Below are 13,889 nucleotides of genomic sequence, written 5' to 3' on the forward strand. Positions count from 1 at the left end.
AAAAAAACCAAACAAACAAAAAAAAACAAGTAAAATATTTGATTAATATGCAAGTTACATAAAAAATAGGGCTGGGAGATAAAGTCGATTTTATTAATTTGAATTTTTGTTTTTTGATTATTTAACTCTTGGAAAATAAGGATTCTTTTCCCAGGGCTGCACAGTGGCGCAGTTGGTAGAGCTGTTGCCTTGCAGCAAGAAGGTTCTGGGTTCGATTCCCAGCCTGGGGTCTTTCTGCATGGAGTTTGCTTGTTCTCCCTGTGCATGCGTGGGTTTTCTCCGGGTACTCCGGTTTCCTCCCACAGTCCAAAAACATGACTGTCAGGTTAATTGGCCTCTCTAAATTGTCCCTAGGTGGTTGTGTGTTTCTGTGTTGCCCTGCGACAGACTGGCGACCTGTCCAGTGTGACCCTGCCTCTCGCCCGGTACGCTAGCTGCAGATAGGCACCAGCACCCCTCCTGACCCCACTGAGGGACAAGGGTGTAAGAAAATGGATGGATGGACTCTCCTGTAAACAAACAAACAAAAAAAATCTGTGAAATTGACTGTAGAAATTCTCAAATTTATCTGGTAAAATTTAGGATGTACCATATTCTGAACTTTTGAATGTCAAAATTCATAATTTAAAATTCTAAATACACTGCTGATAAAAATAAAGGGAACACTTAAACAACACAATATAACTCCAAGTAAATCAAACTTCTGTGAAATCAAACTATCCACTTAGGAAGCAACACTGATTGACAACGGGGACCCTCGTCGGGTCAATCAGTGTTGCTTCCTGAGTGGACAGTTTGATTTCACAGAAGTTTGATTTACTTGGAGTTATATTGTGTTGTTTAAGTGTTCCCTTTATTTTTCTGAGCAGTATATTTACCATATTTCATAATACAATTGATTCTAGAACTTACCGTATTCTAAAATTTAGAGATTTAGAAATTTTACAGCAAAATTGACTATATTTAAATTTTAATGTAAATTTAAATCTAGTAAAAACTAAATGTATTAATTTATATGGTAAAATTCTGGCAACCACAGCTGCTGGCATTTTTTAAAATTTGGTTTATTTATTTATATTTTACAGTGTAGTTCAGAGTGATGTCAGCAAAGCCAAGGCCGCCATCTTATTTGACCTGCATATTTTACAGCTGTTGTTTATTAGCTCTTTGAATTCTGGTACAATGAAGGTCAGGCTGCAATTTTTATTTTCTAAAGTAATAATTTCATGAGTACGCCAACACAAAAATTAAACAATTTAAATGAGGAATGTCGACCATCTTGTGAAATATTATAAAAACACTTAACAGAAATAAATCCGAATCAAATTATCATCTGCAGGACTTTATTTCTAAGAAGGAAGCAAACAAACTGAGCTGTTTTATTCTGAATAAAACAGCTTTCTTGTAATTTTTAGGATGTTTTTTCTTATAAAATAGTGTATTTATTCTGCTAATATGATTCTTGTAGCCTGCTCCTAACATGTCAATGTTCAACTTGCAGAAGGGATGATTGAAGTAAAACCCACTTTTGAAAATATTTTTCATCTTTTATCATTTCTTTTTTTTTTTAGAAATGAAAGCAAGAATCCCCCCCCCCCAAAAAATGTAAACTGGATCTAAACTGTAAAAAATATTTGTTTTTATTTATTTTTAAACCATATCGACTAGCCCTACACAAAAATGTAACATTTATTTTTGCTTCCTCTGCTCTTCCTGCAGATTTTCTCAAGATGTTGCTTCATCCAACAACAAACAATTCTGTAAATTGTTTTATTGTGTGTGTGTGTGTGTGTGTGCGTGCGTGTGTGTGTGTGTGTGTGTGTGTGTGTGTGTGTGTGTGTGTGTGTGTGTGTGTGTGCGTGTGTGTGTCTCCTTTTCTTTCAGTTCCTTAGAGATTTCTGTAATTTAAACCTGACACATTTTCCCTTTTATCGTGCGGGTGACTTCATGTCTGATTTTCATGAGAGGTGATTCAGTACCAGGTGAACCTGCTGCTTTAGAGACAATGTATCTCTGCCAAACTGGGCATTTATTTCATTTTTCTCTGTAGTTTCAAGAATCTAATTTAAAGTTATTCTCCCTTTTGTCTCCGCCGCTGAATAAATTTACAAGATTAGTTTAAAATAAGAGAAACCCCTCAGGAATTAAACATTTTAAATAATTTAAATGGAGCTTTTCCTAATTCAAACTGCATTTTCTCTCTCAGATCAGTAAAAGACATAAGGGGGAAAAAATACAGCCGGAAATTGCATTGCCCTTAAAATGTAACACTGATGTTTAAAATCAAACTCAATTATAAAAATTGCCCTGAGGAAATAACCAAAGTAACAAGAATTGGTTTGAATTATTGTGTGGAAATCATGAATTTAACATCATAAACTCAGACACATACATTAAGATTTTACTTTGTATTTAAAGGCTGACACGGCTAAATCTGTATTAGTTTGCACGTGACGTCACCGTAGCATTGATGCGCACATGCGCGTTACCACAAGGTAGGACGGATTCATGGGTAGCACGCATAAAACGGAACACCGGTTCCGCCATGACGCATGAGCTCCTGTAAAGCCTGTTAAAAAAACGCCCATGTGGTGGCCTAATATCGCTTTTATTAAGTCGATTTTGCAGTAAAAATGGTCACAAGGTGCAGAGAAAGACGAGGGTGAAAACCAAACTTATCATTTTACTGTATACCTTTTAGAGCAATGGATAGCAGCCGTTAATCATAATGACTGTCAGACTTTGGTGTAACCGCGGATTTGCAGCGACAACTTTTTATAAGGTAAGACGATTAACATTCATAAATTTTATAAGTAAGTATGGTTAGAAAGATGTGAAATATTGGCATTGTGGCGAAGGTACCGTAACCAAAACACTGGTTAGCATCTCGGCTTTTGCACGTTTTAATGCTGCTCCGGTTTAAGCAGTGGTGGGAAGTAACTAAGTACAAGTATTTCGTTACTGTACTTAAGTACAATTTTCGTGTATCTGTACTTAAGTAGATTTAATAATGGACACTTTCTACTTTTACTCCACTACATTTTACAGTAAGTATCTGTACTTTCTACTTCACTACATTTCTACAAAAGAGTCGCGTTACTCGTTACATCCAAGTCGCGTTGCTAATTTTTTCCGTTAAAATGTGAAGTTCAGGGACTTAAGGTGGCGCCATAAAATCCGAGCAATAACTTATGTGTCTGTTGTCACCCATCGCCTCCCCCTTTACTTGCGCGGAGCTCCAAGACATGCGCAGTGGTTTCCTCTGAGCGGGAGGAGATGTCTGTCTAATCGTCAGTAATATAATAGCGCTGCATAAATTGATATGGCGACATGTAAAATCAGCAGCTCTTCGCTTTCACAGACGGTGGGGACTTACTCCAACTTTTAGTGTCACTTGGAAAGGAAAGCTTAAAGAAAGGTAAGCTCCGTGGACGTGTTGCTAGCAAAGCTAGCTGTACAGAGACACGTGTTGCATCTGCGATGAAAAAAAGTTGTCACTCATGCGCTGAATTATTGTGTGGAGGTGTTGACTGAGGTGTCGCAAATATGGGACAATGCTGGTACCAAAATGCAATATAGTGATATGACATTCAGGAACGATCCGATTCTTCTGGATGGATCTTTATTGATTAAATTTATTTCAGCTCTAAGTATTTAGCTTTTTTTATGGGAATGTGGATCTTTCAGATCAATTTGAGAAGCAATTTTGATAGGTAAAAGTTCATTTTTTTGTGTCACGTAGCGCGGTGTGCTGGTCTCGACTTGGTCTTGGGTAGGTGGTCTTGACTACAACACTGCTACTGGCTCCTTGGTTGTCTGTCCTCTCCCACCCACCTTCTTTCCATCCCCTTTTTGTTGGATTGCTTTAAAAATAAATGCCACTAGTGACAAAAAAAGTGAAGTTCATGTTATGTTAGGACAGGAGACGAGATGTTTCCATCCCTGAAATTATGATGCATAGAATCACATATCTAAGTCTAAACCATGTTACAGAGTAAACGCAATAAAAACTTGCTTTATCTGTGGCATTGTTAATTAAAATGGCACATTTCTAACGTATTAAAATTAAATACAATCGGTACACTTAATGATATTAGCAATTAGGTGTTAATCAACAAGTACTTTTACTTTTAATACTTAAGTATTTTTAAAAGCCAGTACTTTTTTACTTTTACTTAAGTACAAATGTTAATGTGATAGTCTTACTTTTACTTGAGTACATTTTTGTCTGTGTATTTGTACTTCTACTTAAGTACATTTTTTGAGTACTTTCTCCACCACTGGGTTTAAGGGGAAATTATTTTTATGATTCATATAAATCATGTGGCGTGAATTCAGGCAACGTCGGTAATTTGATCAACACATCAGAAGGGATGAAGTATGGCCCGGTTTCTAAGCTAGCTATTTCCAACTTTTGTAAATACCGCTGTCTATGAGCACCAACCAGTGTGTTATGTTCAAAGGCAAATTAGCTCGACTCGAACGAGTAAAAACCATGAATAAACTGGAAAAAACAACTTCGGAAAACAATTTCAGTTTCTATGTTCAATACTGGGTCCATAACTTCCGACACCGCGGTAAAGCTAGCCGGCTCTACGTCCAGCCGGCCCAGCACACGATATACAAGTGTGCGGTAGCTCAAGACATTATGGTACACCCATTTACGTGCTGCTTTCACAATAAAGGCGCACATCCGGTCCATGTGTGAGCTACTCAAAATAGGTTTCCAGGCGCTGCATTTGAAAACAGAAAATAATAAATGCTGAAAAACGAATGCAAAATAAAAACTAAAATCTCTCTCTCATATATATATATATCAGAAAGTGGCAACAAGATCTGATGTATAATTTCAAAATAAAAGCATGTCAAAAAAGTAATTTTTTATCTTTTCCCCCTAAGATGCCATCCCCATTGCTGAGAAACTCTCTGTTTCCAAAGACTGCTACCATTTCAGAGTGACACCTCTAGAACAGAACCTGAAAGTGGCAACTAGATCTGATGTGTAATTTCAAAATAAAACACTATTCAAATAGTACTTTGTATCTTTTCTCTCTAAGTTGCTGTGCCCATTGCTGAGAAACACTCTGTTTCCAAAGACTGCTACCACTTCAGAGTGACAGAAGGACACCTCTAGAACAAAACCTGAAAGTGGCAACTAGATCTGATGTGTAATTTCAAAATAAAAGCCTGTCAAAAAGTCCTTTTTTATATTTTTTCCCTAAGTTGCCGTGCCCATTGCTGAGAAACACTCTGTTTCCAAAGACTGCTACCACTTCAGAGTGACAGAGGGACACCTCTAGAACAGACAAGGAATGCCACTGTCAAGGAAATAACAGCATGGACTCAGGAATACTTCCAGAAAGCATCATCAGTGAACACATTCCACAGTGCCATCCGCCGCTGCAGCTGAAACTCTACAGTGCAAAGAGGAAACTATTTCTAAGCTCCACAAGCTCAGCCGTTTGCACTGGGCCAGGAGTCATTTAAAATGGAGTGAGGCAAAATGGACGACTGTTCTGTGGTCAGATGAGTCTCGATTTGAAGTTCTTTAAGGAACACTGGGACGCCATGTCATCCGGACCAGAGAGGACAAGAATAACCCAAGTTGTTATCAAAGCTCCGTGCATCACTGATGGTATGTGGTTGCATGAGTGCTGGTGGCCCAGGCAGCTTGCATGTCTGGAAAGGCTCCATTAATGCAGAGAACTATGCTCAGGTTCTAGAACAACATATCTAGACGTCATCTCTTTCAGGGAAGACCCTGCATTTTTCAACAACATGATGCCAGACCACATTCCGCAGCAATCACAACATCATGGCTACATAGGAGAAGGATCCGGGTACTGAAATGTCCAGCCTGCAGTCCAGATCTTTCACCTGTACAGAACATTTGGCGCATCACAAAGAGGAAGGTGCCACAAAGAAGGCCCAAGACGATTGAACAGTTAGAGGCCTGATGGGAGAGTCGTCCTATTTCTAAACCTGAGAAACTGGTCTCCTCCGTCCCCAGACATCTGTTGAGTGTTGGAAGAAGAAGGGGAGATGCTACACAGAGGTAAAAATGGTCTTGTCCCAACTTTTTTGGGATTTCTTGACGTCATGAAATTTTGAAAAATATTTTTCCCTTAAAATGATACATTCTCTTAGTTTAAAGTTTGGATCTGCCATGTATGTTCTATTGAGAATAAAATATTAGATGTTGGCACCTCCACATCATTGCATTCAGTTTTTATTCACAATTTGTTTAGTGTCCCAACTTTTTTGGAATCTGTTTTGTATATACTGTATGCAGTATTTATATATAGCGATAGAAAGATGGATAGATACATAGATAGATAGAGATGGATATAACAGAAAAATTTGTATATAAATAAGGTGATTGAGGTAAACCCGAAATGACGAGTGAGGCAGCTCTTCACTACATTTTCTACTTATTTTTGAATATAAACGTAAAAATGTCTTATTTTAAAAGGTTTTAATTTTGAAATTATATATCATATGTGTTTGATATTTTCTGGTTGTCTTCTAGAGGTCTCCCTCTGTCATCCAGAAGTGAGAGAAGTCACTGGTAAAGTTTTTCAGCAATGAGCACGGCAACTTAGGGGAAAAAGATAAAAAATGACTTTTTTGACAGCCTTTTATTTTCAAAATTACACATCAGATCTAGTTGCCACTTTCAGGTTCTGTTCTAGAGGTGTCCCTCCGTCACTCTGAAGTGGTAGCAGTCTTTGGAAAAAGGGTTTCTCAGCAATGGGCACGGCAACTTAGAGAGAAAAGATACAAAGTACTATTTGAATAGTGTTTTATTTTGAAATTACACATCAGATCTAGTTGCCACTTTCAGGTTCTGTTCTATAGGTGTCCCTCTGTCACTCTGAAGTGGTAGCAGTGTTTGGAAACAATGGGCACAGCAACTTAGGGGAAAAAGATAAAAAATGACTTTTTTGACAGGCTTTTATTTTGAAATTACACATCAGATAGTTGCCACTTTCAGGTTCTGTTCTAGAGGTGTTCCTCTGTCACTCTGAAGTGGTAGCAGTGTTTGGAAACAGAGTTTCTCAGCAATGGGCACGACAACTTAGGGGAAAAAGATAAAAAATTACTTTTTTGACAGGCTTTTATTTTGAAATTACACATCAGATCTAGTTGCCACTTTCAGGTTCTGTTCTATAGGTGTCCCTCTGTCACTCTGAAGTGGTAGCAGTGTTTGGAAACAATGGGCACAGCAACTTAGGGGAAAAAGATAAAAAATGACTTTTTTGACAGGCTTTTATTTTGAAATTACACATCAGATAGTTGCCACTTTCAGGTTCTGTTCTAGAGGTGTTCCTCTGTCACTCTGAAGTGGTAGCAGTGTTTGGAAACAGAGTTTCTCAGCAATGGGCACGACAACTTAGGGGAAAAAGATAAAAAATTACTTTTTTGACAGGCTTTTATTTTGAAATTACACATCAGATCTAGTTGCCACTTTCAGGTTCTGTTCTAGAGGTGTCCCTCTGTCATCCAGAAGTGGAAGCAGTCTTTGGAAACAGAGAGTTTCTCAGCAATGGACATGGCAACTTAGGGAGAAAAGATAAAAAATGATTTTTTTAAAAAGCTTTTATTTTGAAATTATACATCAGATCTAGTTGCAACTTTCTGATATATATAAATATATATGAGAGAGAGAGATATTAGTTTTTATTTTGCATTCGTTTTTCAGCATATATTATTTTCTGTTTGCAAATGCAGCGGCTGGAAACCTATTGTGAGTAGCTCAAACATGGACCGGATGTGCGCTTTTATTGTGAAAGCAGCCCGTAAATGGGTGTACCATAATGTCTTGAGCTACCGCACACTTGTATATCGTGTGTTGGGCCGGCTGGAAGCGGAGCCGGCAAGCTTTACCGCGGTCCTAACTTCCGACGTGGCGCCTCGAATGATTATTGACCCTAGTTGCAAAGGGTCAATAGCAGTAGTTTTAAAAAGCTGACCACATCTGACCACAACATTATATTTTTATTTTTTACCCAATAATTTAATTATCACGTTTTTCACCCACAGCAAACCTTTTATTTCCTTGGTTGTAAATATTTCAACAGGCTGCTGGTTGGCAGGAATTTTCAGATTCATGGCTGATAGAGGCTGAGAGTTCAAAAGATTAAAACAAAGCATCGTCTGATAATCCATTTATCCGATCTGCTGCTCCTCTGCGACAGTTTGATGCGACTTATTCTGATTTAAATGTTCGCACAAAACATATAACTAGCATGTAGCTTATATTTTGAACACTAAAATTTCCTTTTTTGCACCTGACATTAAGCAGTAAAATGCTTTTGAGTAATCTAATGATGATATCTAAAACTATAATACAGTTTATTCTGCAATACTTATGAAAAGAAGAAACTCAATCAATTTATGTATCCAACCTAAACAGGAACCCAGAGAAAATGTGCCTAAATGCTTTAATAAAAAAAATGTATTGGCTGATTATCTAAGCATCGAGTAAGGATTGAAAGTTACATTTATTTAGATACAGCTCTGGAAAAAATTTTGTTTGCACTGAACCCCATTGAAAACCTTTGGGTTTTTCCACCAAATATTGATTTCTGAACTCTTCCTGAGTTAAAACATTAGTATTATTGTTTCTGAATGAATATAAACTTGTTTTCTTTGCATTATTTCAGGTCTGTAAGCACTGCATCATTTTTGTCTTTTTCTGCAAATAAATACTACATATTTGCTTTGAATTTCAGAGACATGTTGTCAGTAGTTTATAGAATAAATGAACAATGTCCATTTTGCCCAAACATATACCCATTTAAAAACAAATAAAAAATCAGAAAAACACATAATTTTAAGTGTGAAAATATAGAATCAAATCACAAAAAGACAGCCTGTCTCCACTGAACCCAATGCTCTCTTTTGGGAAGGAAAATCTTCATAAAAAAGAATTTAAACAATTTGACAAAGCTCCACTTTACCGCTAGAGTTTGTGATCTTTGACTTTCCGGTCATCAGCCATTTAACGCAGATTATAAGGTTCAAACTGTGGTCATGACCTGGCTTTTATATAGAGGGAGGATAAAAAACGTCCACATTACGCCCCCTCCCCCATGTCCAGATGTGAGTTTTGTATATACAGACGCAAAAATGCTTTAACCTAATTCCTGCTGTCAGCACGCAAACATGTATATGATGTTTACTGTGCCAAAATCACTGGCGAATTTATTTACGATTCCCTTTAGAAAGTGTTCAAATCCCCAGAATATTTAATGGCTAACATTATGAAGCAGATAAATGTCTTTCATACGATGAAAACTGTGCATAAACAGTAGATTATTTTTTATAAAATAAAACGTGTAGGGGAAACTGCAGATAGTAAACCGAAGAATCCAACAATGAAAAACCAGAATCTTAAATATTGATGCAGAAAATGACAAAAGAACCAAATGGAAAAAGAAAAGCAGGTAAACTGAATGGAGAAGCTGAAAAAGAGGAGGCCTGACAATAATCTAATAAATAAATTAAAACAAAGAATACAAGAATAAATAAAGAAACTAAACATAAAGGAGACTAACATATATGGCAACACCTTAATATAATAGTGAAAATAGAAATGAACTGAATATGGTAAGACTTGTAATATATATATAAACCAGGAAATGTTCAAAACACAAATGAAAACTAAAACACAAACCAGGTTGAATACAGACAGACACACACACACACACGCACACAAAGTTGAGTCCTGCAACAATTTGGAATAATGAAAATTTTTTGTTTTTATTTAATTTGCCTCATGTTTTGGTGCAGTTAGCCTAATCAAGCATCAAACTATCATCATCATCTTTCCCACAAGGTCTTTTCATTTTTATTTAACTACTATGCCTTCAGTATTTCAATTCTACTAAAAAAGCACAGAGCTCCAGCCCTGATTCAAACATTAAACAATCCACTTTTATCATACGAGGTGCCGAAAACGATCTTTTTCATGATCAAACATTCAAAATTAATTTAAAGTGAAAAATTAATTTCAGTGCTGCAAACTTGGTACATTTTACTAAAAAAAAAGTGCCACGTTATGAGTTAAATCCCAGTTTGAGGCCTACCAAGTGCTTATGTCAGTCGGCTCTGAAATAGTTTTCTCAGGGGCAATCACTTTAAAAGCTTAAGCTCGCTTCTCTTCCCAAAAATACATCAGAGTAATGAGATCAAAGTAAGGAGAAACTATGTGAGATGCACCAGCAAATCTTGGTCAAAAGGATTTATGATATCCATTTTCTATTGTGAAGCATCAAACAATGGTTATGTCGATAACAGGTTTGTTTTTGGGTCAGGAAAGATGTTACCGGAGATACGGGTTGTGGCCTATTGTAGAAAACTCTGAGAACAGGAAGCAACGGATGGATTATTACTTCAGTGTCCAGGCCAGGAAACATGTTCTTAGTAACTCCTCCAGGGACAGTTCGTCCATTTAGATCCACTTTCTACAAGATGCCAAGCCTTCGGTTCACCTTGTGCATCCCAAGGGAGGCGGCGCTGTCACTGGAACGCTGAAATATCTCATGCCACTTCTGCCAACCTTCACATTTGGACTGGAAAAAAAGGGCAGGTACTCCACCAGGGGGAGACGAGATCAATAGATGTGATGGATGGATCTGGCTGCGAGTTTGCAGGAGGGCAGAGGTAATGAAAGCTGTGGTGAAGGATGGAGAGCTTCCTGGTCCTCTTTCCTTTTTAAGTGGTTCTGCCAGTTTGGCCTAATGGGACTAAGGAGTTGGCATTGCTGCTGCTTCCCAGCATCTGTCAGTTTGGGATGATCAGGTCCCACCCACAGGGAAAAACAAACACAACATATGGTGAGGTGTATTAGTGGAGTAAACTTGGTCAGTACACCGCTGCTCATCCTGTTAGCTTAAAGGGGAAAACATCCAAGGTGTTCCTAATAAATCTCCCCTTAAGTCGTCGACATGTCAGGGTACCAAACCCAGACAACTGATTCTTCAACTTTATGAAAACATTTCACAAAATCAGTTTTAATTTTACAAGAAAGTGTTTTCATTTATTTTAGGAACAGACCTCTGACATTTATTTGACACTGATTTCTTAAAGGTGACCTATTATACATACTTTCTGAATAGGGGAGGTTGGGTCTACAGCCCTCTAAAAAATTAAGAGACCACTTAAAATGATCAGTTTCTGATTTTACTCTTTATATATATATATATATATATATATATATATATATATATATATATATATATATATATAGTCTGAGTAAAATGAACCCTGTTTTGTTTTATGAACTACTGACATGTCTCCAAAATTCCAAGCAGAAATTCAGTATTTATTTGCAGAAAATGAGAAATGGTCAAAATAACAAAGCTGCAGGGATTTCATACCTTCAATAATGAAAAGAAAACAAGTTTATATTAATTTAGAAACAAAATTACTAATGTTTTAACTCAGGAAGAGTTCAGAAATCAATATTTGGTGGAATAACCAGGAGGTTTTCAGTGGGGTTCAGTGCAGTGGTCTCTTTAATTTTTTACAGAGCTGTATGTGCTTTACAAAACATATTCATTCATTTTTTTTTTTTTTTGCTGCTCAAAATCGTTTTTAGATCTTGAGATTTCAGTTTTGCTAGGTGATGGGGCTTGGCTTGGCGGGGGTTGCTAGGCAACGACACAGCTTATCTATTGTGACTTGGGAGATTTTCAAAATGGCTCATTTTCTAGACACAAAAATACATAAATTTATTGCTGGGTATTTTGTTTTAAAGTATTTTTAGAAGTAGTTGAGACCCAAATGGAAATGTAAAAACATGCAACTTAAGGCAATCTTAACTTTCAATGAACTTCTTCTGGTACTAGTGAGACAACCATTTTTTGGGCACTGAAAAAAACAGAAAAATGTGATCTTCTGGCAAAATTTTCCCACATATTGCAACCTTTTGCCCGTGTTAAGCACATATATTATTGTTATCATCTTGCACATACACGATTTGGACTTCTCAAGCAGAATAATCCATCGCACAAGAGACGCATGGCAATATCTGCTGCTGTGTAAAAGGTCATCACTCCAGGAGAATTATTTTTCACTCACCCTGACAAATAGCAGCATATGTCAGCATTTGTCCAAATAAATCAAATATATATCTCGTTGACCCCTGTGACCTGGAATTAATGTTATTAAAATATGGCATCCCCAACCCCCCAAAAGATTACAGCAGCGATCCTGTTTGGACATCTGACTCGACTTATGGTGCGCACATCTATTCCAGTTGAAAGGGGTCGCCTAAAGGGTCAAGCTGGTTTAACACCGGGGCATTAGATGACTTCATCTGAGCAACAGCCCCTTTAGTGTGATTGAAAATAATTTCCTTAATCTGGAACCAAGGTTTCTGTGATAAACACTTATCAAACTTGGTCTTTATTTCAAAAGGTTAAGCCAGTTATAACCCTGTGCTCTGACTCCATTGGCCTCTTTCCCATAACCTTTCCTGTTAAAAAGGGATGCTGACCCTTTGCCCAAACTGTTGCACTGTAAAACATCCGAGCCACATTTAGTTGTCTACTGTCTTCTACTCTTGAAGTCAATTAAATTCAGAGTTTTAGATTCTGAATCTAAATGTGTGAGTTAAGATAAACTTGCTAGTTAATTTTGTCAAATCTCCAAGAGTTTTTAGGTTGGCACTTAAAAAAACAAAGAAGAAAAAGACAGGGGAGGGAAGTATTTCCCAGAATGCTTAGCAGCATGTTTTTGTATCCTGAGATGGAAGTGCGTTACATTGATCTGACTCTTGTTTTATTATAGCAAATGTTTATTTTAATGTCCTGTTATCACTAAATCTTTTTGAGCTGAAGTCATTGTAATGTTTAATAAAATTATCAGATCAAAAATTTTATTCATGCAATTTGAAACAAGTATTTTAGTAAAATATGTAATTATTTTAACTTGATATTGTGAGTAAAAACAAGAGAAATGTTTGCTCTTTAACTAGGTGAAGGCAGTTTTTTCTTGCGTTATTTAGTTTAAATTGCAGCATTAAGTTAAAACTCACAATTCAAGATGAATGAACTTAAAAAACAATCTTTAGACAACTCATCAACAATTTTCTTGCATTTTTAAAGCAGCAGGTGGACTTTCATTTTCAAGTTAAACCACCTTTTAATGTTTTACAGTGTGAATATTTCTAAACTCCAGAGACCAGACCTCAAGGGTATATTTGATCACATTTACTGCAAGTTTATAGAATCACTCCCCAAGTCTTTTACACGATTCTTTAAAAAAACAAAACCATTTTGAAACATTTCCCAAGAATGCCAACACTTTATTTGTAGCAATTTGGCCCTGAGCCCTGCAAAATAGCAATAAACGTGTCAAGCGCGGCTATATAGGTACCCTTAAACTTTCCCCGTTCTTCACAGCGCTAACGCAACAAGACGATGAAGTGCAGCCCAGGGACATCAGTGTCATTTGGGATTTAAGATGGAAGCAGGGTGAAAGAAAGGAGAAGAAATAGAGAATGACAGAGAAAACAGATAGCAGTGAGAGCATTCAGGGATGCGGCCTTTGGCTAGAAAAGTTGCAGGCTGTGACAAACATCCGAGAAAAGATGCTTCTTGGAAAATGCCACAGTTCTTCATCGACAACAGGAAGCGGCTCTGAAATGTTTTGGTTCTTCGTTTGAACTCCTGTGCCTCCGTCTGCGATTAGCCACATCAATCATCTGAACTGCACACCTAGCTACATCTCTGCGACAATCATCTGGCAGCTGTTATCCAAATGAAATGGAGGCGCTAAGCCCTGATAAGCAGATCCAGAGCTACGGGACACGAGATAAACTTAAATGGAAACATCAATATTCTTCTCAGGGCTTTAGAGTTGATTAAACTTTAATATTA

This window comes from Poecilia reticulata, chromosome 15, assembly GCF_904066995.2.
Source record: "Poecilia reticulata chromosome 15, P_reticulata-male-v2, whole genome shotgun sequence".
Taxonomy (NCBI): Eukaryota; Metazoa; Chordata; class Actinopteri; order Cyprinodontiformes; family Poeciliidae; genus Poecilia; species Poecilia reticulata.